We start from the raw sequence: 6,842 nt of genomic DNA, 5'->3' as shown, positions 1-6,842 counted from the left end.
GTGAAAAGATGCACTAAGACTAATTAGTATAAAAATATTCCCATACTTAACCACATAAAAAACTCTTTTCATGTGAAAATATTTTCTAGAAAACAATTTCACACGAACCAAACGTACCCTAAAAGAGATTAATTTTACTTTTAAAATTGATTTTCTTAAAATAATTAAAATGAATTGTCCAAAAAGAAAGTTTAGGAAAATTTACACATAAATCCTTATGAAATGTATATTTAGAAAACATTGCAGTTTATATAAGATGGCCAACTTAAACAATCAAAGTAAGACCTCCAAATCCTATTAAAAGATGCAATTCTAGGGTCAGATACTTTTACAATACCCTGAAAATCTGTTTTTTCTAATTATGACATTTATAACTCCAAAAATAGTACGGATCAAGCAAATTTGTGAACATTTGAAAATCTTGAAAATTGATAGTCCAAATAATGTGAAGATGAAGATGCATTACCTTTAAGACTGAAAATCGTATTTTTTTCATAACCATACATCTCGAGGTCGATATAATCAATTAGAGATTACGGTTGGTAAAGGTAGGGCCTGGGCCAAGCCAGCTCGACTCAACCCTGACCTACACGAAAAGGCCTTGAATCTATCAAAAGTAAATATAAATAAAAAGTTAAAAACTGGCTGGGCCGAACCAAACCAAGCTGACCCTATTGCACCGCATAGCTAGGCCCAGTCTAGCCCTGCCCTCAGATCATGGTTGCCCGGCCATTAGCCCACATTTGGTGGCCTTGACCCTAGTTTTTTAGAGCTGGGCCAAGCCAAGTAACTCATTGTTAGCCCAAGTAAGAGTTTCCCATAGTTAGAACAACCTTTTCCAATGAGTTTTTTGAGGTGTGCCTCTCTTATATAGTATAAGGTATACGCCTCATATAGAACTCTTTCCTTTAGAGTAAGGACTGCTTATTTTCTAATTTATGCGAAGGCCCCAACACTTTGTTCGTTTTTTCTCCCCAATTTATCCATAGTTCATACATTCCATTTGGGTATGTGAAGATCTATTACCTGATAATAGATTACAAGGAAATCTGACATTTACACTGCTTGGGTACACTTTAATGGTAAGAAAATGGAAATAGATTATTCGATGTTACATGAGATTTCCTTAAAAATAACGAAATCTATTACGTGCAGTGAGGGGTGAAAAATCTATTGTGATGTTAACGAGTAATCTTTGGAAATCTTTCGTGTGCGTGTCTCTACCATATCCCCGCTTAAAAAAACATTTCCCTCTCTCACGTATACGCTCTGTTGTATAATTATTAAGGCAAGTAAAAAGTGAAAGTAGGGGATATGAAAAGGGGAATCCAAATTGATTTGAACAGGTGTACGAGGAATACCTAAAGGCATTTTTTGATGAGAAAATGAGAAATTTATTTTGACAATGCTTCTTAAAATTATGGGGTTGAAGCAAACATTCTTTTTATAACTCATGATAAGGAAATTCTCCCCTCCTCATTTACACTAAAAAAAATAAGTGATCCAATAATGAAGTTGAATATGAAGCCTCATTGCCGGCCTCGAAATGGCTTATGAAATGTGTATTTAGGACATGGCCATGTTGGGGGATTCACAACGGGCCATCAAATAGTTGAAGATGATATATGAGGTCAAACTTGCATAATTAATGGTTTATTGCAATACACAAATAAGGTTATCCATATTTGATGAGATCAATCTCATGCATATTTCCTCTTGGTGCAATAGCCAAGCAGATGCTTGGCTAGATTGAGCATAGTTATGACTCTTCCCACCAAGCAACCCATACAAATCCAATTTCAAGAGAGGTGGATTATACCACTAGATGTAGCAGTGAATGCAGATGTCTAGCACATCGTCGAGGATGATTTCCTCCCTAATCTTCAACATCACTAAGTCTAACGGTTGATGTGTGCAAAAATTACCATTAGTGACTGGTGGTAACCTTTGTCGGGGTACATCCTTCTTGGATGACTTCCAACTAATTGAAAAGAGAGAAATGCCTTTATGAGGCAATATATCAGATACACTTGCTCAATATAACCCTTTACACACAGTCTTATGATGGTATTCTCCTTTGATGTCTCTCTCTAAGATGAGGCATAATAAGATATGGACAAGGTGCATGCTGACATATGCAGGATGTATCAATCCAGCCCAAAACTTTAAGATCGACTAAATTTCCTTTGGTACTACTGGCCCTCCATGGCCTTTCCAGTTCTATTCTAGTTGGAGAAGGGTAAATGTGTCTTGTCAGGTACTCAGGCTTGAGCCATATTCCACTATTTCTAGCTTGTTTTTTTTCTCAAGTATAGTTCCTCAATTCCAAACTATATATCAAATCCAATCAAATGTCAGAACCTCTCTGTTCCAATATTACATCATAGCCCTTTGCTGAATGGGGGAATGGATGTCATTGGCCCAATGACCCGATATCTTGTGGCGATCATTCATACATTATTGTCACCACTAATTACTTTTTTAAGCGGACTGAGGCTTCCTTTGAAGAAAGTATCTGGAATATTTGTCAACATATCATAAGTACGTTTTGTGCACCGGAACCCATAATTTCGAATAGTAGGTCGCCTTTCAAAAAACCATATTATTAATTGTCTCAAGATTGTTTCATATAGTTTCGAAGTATTCGTCCATGTACAACCTAGAACTAATGGGTTCGCTGAGACATTTAATAAGATCTCGTGTAAGATCTCAAAGAAAACAATTTCTAAAACTCACATGGAATGTGAAGTTACCAAAAGCTTTGTAGGCATACCACATAATGGTTCGAATTGCAACTAAGACAACACCATATTCTCTATCTATCGGTGGGAAATGGTGTTACCATTGGTAGTTGAACTCTCCTCTCTCAAGGCAGTAGTACATTGTGAATTATACTAGCAAGATTATTGTTATTTGTGTTTTGAAGATTTCAAAGTCATGGACCAAAAACACCTAATGTAAGAAAGTAATTTCTAAAACTGGAAGAGATTGCAATGCAAAATTTACCAAAACCTTTGTCAGCAAACCACACTAATCTGAATTACAATAGAGTCAACGCCACATTCTCTCTTCTATGAGAAGGAAGAGATGTGCCATCAGAATTCGAACTCCCCTCTCTTAAGGCAGAAGTCCATTGGGAATTATGTCAGCAAGATTGTCGTTGTTTACATCTCGAATAGTTGGAAGCTATGGACGAGAAATGCCTTATGAATCTTGCATGAATGCTTTTGATGAAAGTATGACCACTAGAACAAGGAGATTTAATCTTGGCCATAATTCAACCCATCCTTATGGCAATACAATCGCATCGTAGGTTCAAACCAAAGTGGGTAGGGTCTTTGATTGTTAAGAAAGTTTATTCTAGCGAAGCCTGAAGGGGAAAAAGGCTACGCTTTCTATTAATTTTCATTTTCTTAAATCGTACCATCCATTAAGCCCCATGCAACTGTAATATGGTTTCTTAGGGGAGCATGATCATTGCTTTGGTGGGCCACCTTGACTATTCGTTACTCGTGGTCCACGTCGCATGACCTTGAACTACTCGATTTTGTGGTCTATGCCTTGGTACACACATACACATATGAACCTAAGCCAGCCCCTACATACGGTCCATATTGTAGGTCTTGATCTATTTGATACAATGATTTTCCTATGCAATGTGCCCAAGTAGAAATCCCTTAATCATATAAGCATATGCATTTGTGGGCTTCATGGATTTTGTAAGGATTTGCGCTCATATGAGTTTGCATTGTTTTTCTTTACGTGTTGTAATAGTTCATAGGCAATGTTAAGTTCTCATTCTAATTATACACAAGGGCAATGTTAAGTACATTAAATAAATTTAAAATTGTGTAATGTCCTAGTTACATGATATTAAAATGCAGGGTCTCATCACCATGATTGAACTCCCTACCTTGAGGCAAAAGTTCACATTAAAATGCACGGTCTCATCACCACGATTAATAAAGAAAAGTGCATGGTATGGCCACAAGATGGTAAACTGCAACTGAGACGCCAATCAAGCAAATTTTTCTTTTTTATAGATGCTAGAATGGTTTAGAAGATTACTTTTATGATTTTTGACATGTTTAGGGGGTTCCAAATAAATAGAATTCATAATACTATTGTTGTGTGAACTTTAGTAGGCTATGCTATAGACCATCAATAAAGCCAACATTATGTAGATTTATCGATCAATGAATCAAAGAATTACAATTAAAATTCATGAATTTCAGATGTTTATAGAAAGTTCAACGAGTTGTGCAGCAAATTGCAGTTTTTAAAATGGGCGCAAATACGAGTGATAAAATGGCAATAAAATGTTTTTATTTTAATCTAATAAATTTTTATAGAATTCTGCGGGATTGTGTTGAGAATCTCCAATTAAAATTTCATGGTCTTTAGATATTGCTAGGGGAAATCAAATCGAAATTAATTTGCTATCAAACTGGAGAATGAATAATGCTAAAAACATGGTGGTTTACTAAGACCCCAATTCATCTTTGTAGTGAACTTTGAAGAAATACTCGCCCCTTGTTGTGAAATTATTGATTTTGTGATTTTCAACCTTCAAATTAATGGGGGTCTCTTTTAGAGTGATTTAATGACATTAGAGAATGTTTCTACAATGTTCTTTAATCAAATTCAAATAAGATTAAGCCCTAAATTAATGAAATTAGGATCAATATGAGAAGACTTCCGTCTTTTGAACACCAAATCAAATCTTTCTGAATATGGATCTCACATGGTATGATTCTATATAGTACTAAAAGTGATATTTATATATACGAATTGTCTACAAATAGACCATTTATCTTTTGTGCATGGAAGTCACAATCATTTTCACTCATTAGATGTCAAATTGGATAGGTTGGGGTGAGTCACGAAGTCCAAGAAATATTTTTTGGAACTTTGGATCTATTCAATGACACTCTTACAACCACTCTTGTTTTTTTGCTAATTCAAAGTTTTGACTTGAACTTTCCTACTCACCAAAAAAAGATCTCTTTTAGGAAAAGAGCTCGGGCTTAATTGGTTAATGCTTGATGATTTGCAACACTACGTTCTAAGCTCAATTCCTACCAAAGGTAGTGGCCTCTCCCCACTAACTCACCCAAAATAGGAAAAGAGCCCAGGCTTAATTGGTTAGCACTTCACGATTTGCAACGCTACGTCTTAGGCTCAATTCCTACAAAGGGTAGGGGCCCTCACCCCACTGACTCACCCAAGAAAAAAAAAAAAGGATTTAAAGAAAGCGTTCTGGATATATAGATCTTTGTATATCTAGGAGATTGAGAGAATCAAACCAAAAACTTCAGGGCAGAAGCTAAGGCACTATAGAGAGAGAAAGTAGCAGTTTGACACCCTCACTTCATACACAAGATATCCAACATCTATATCAATTCTAAGGTTTGATATTCGTAGAGTCTTCTGAGTCTTTGTACTCATGGATCAAAGGTGTTCCATTCTTTGTATAAAGTTGGCTGTAAATGAAATGTGCATACTTATGCGATTTTATACAAGTGTTTGGTACATTTATTCCTTAATTGTGTGCTATTTTTTTTTTTTAGAGTCATATTTATTTAAAAATCTTAAAGTCTCATGCATTCAATGGTTTGCACTTATCCAGAAATATATTATGACATAAGTGTTTTTAGCTAGTATATTTCTAAATCTGGAAGGGAGCATTAACATATGTCCATCATACGTGTGACTTGTGTAGACAGTAGCAACAAGTACGTCGGAAATATTGTTGGTTATGTGGATGTTGATTAAGTAAGTTATCTGGATAGTAGAAGGTTTATTACATGTTATGTATTTATGTTTACTGGAGCTATAATTAATTGGAGGTCGATGCTACGACCCACATTTGCCTTATCTACAACCAATGCAGAATACATGGTCGTTACAAAGCAATAAAGATGACATTTCATTTAGAAGGTTTGTAAGTGATATGAGCTTAGAGCAAGATGGAAATATTGTTTCGTGTGATATATCACAATACTTTGGATGAAGATCAAGTTTATCAAGCAAGAACAAACATATTGATTTTTTTTTTTTTTTTTTTTTGAAACTTTCAAATATTTAGTGTAGAGAAAACATAATGCACTTAACAAAGCATATTGATGTTAGCTATCATTTTATCAATGAGACAATAACTTCAGGTGATATCTTGTTGCTAAAGATTGACACCCAGAAGAACAGTGAATTTAATATTGATGAAGTCAGTACTATTATAGAAGTTTAAGTGACGCTCATATTTTATTAGTATGTTGTTGAAGTGGGCGAAGTGGACCAAATATAGAGAATATGATAAAAAGGAGTCTCTTGAAGAATTAAAGCCAAGGTGGAAACTTGTTAGGGTTGTCTTAGATTCTAAGCCATGTCGCTTGAGAGTTAATTTTAGGTTTTGTAGCTTATAAGATTTGCTTTCCTATTTGTGGGGAAATGAACAATTAATCTTTAGGATCAAATATCTTCCCATAATATATTCCCATATCTAACAAACTAGAGAGTAGGATATGAGGTGATTATGTTTATCTTTTGTTATGGGAAGGTAAGGAGAGTGTCATATTAGTCTCTATTGAAAGTTTCTATCTTTGATAAAGTTGTCATGTAGAGAGAGGTGTAAAGAAAGCTCGGTGTGTGTGCAAGGGAAATAAAGATTTCATAAAAGTGAAAAGAAGTCCATATAGAGTTGAGAACCTTTGTTAGAGATTGAGATTGTGTTCATGTTCCTTTTCAGATAAGAGCTATCCTACTCTTCTTTTTCACCTTGCATAATGGAAAACTATGGATTGTCTTCATCCATGGACATAGTCATATTTGTGGTAAACCATAAG

This window comes from Amborella trichopoda, chromosome 9 (genome assembly GCF_054954075.1).
Source record: "Amborella trichopoda isolate Santa Cruz 75 chromosome 9, AtrichopodaSantaCruz75HAP2 v2.0, whole genome shotgun sequence".
NCBI lineage: Eukaryota > Viridiplantae > Streptophyta > Magnoliopsida > Amborellales > Amborellaceae > Amborella > Amborella trichopoda.
This window is presented reverse-complemented; position numbering follows the sequence as displayed.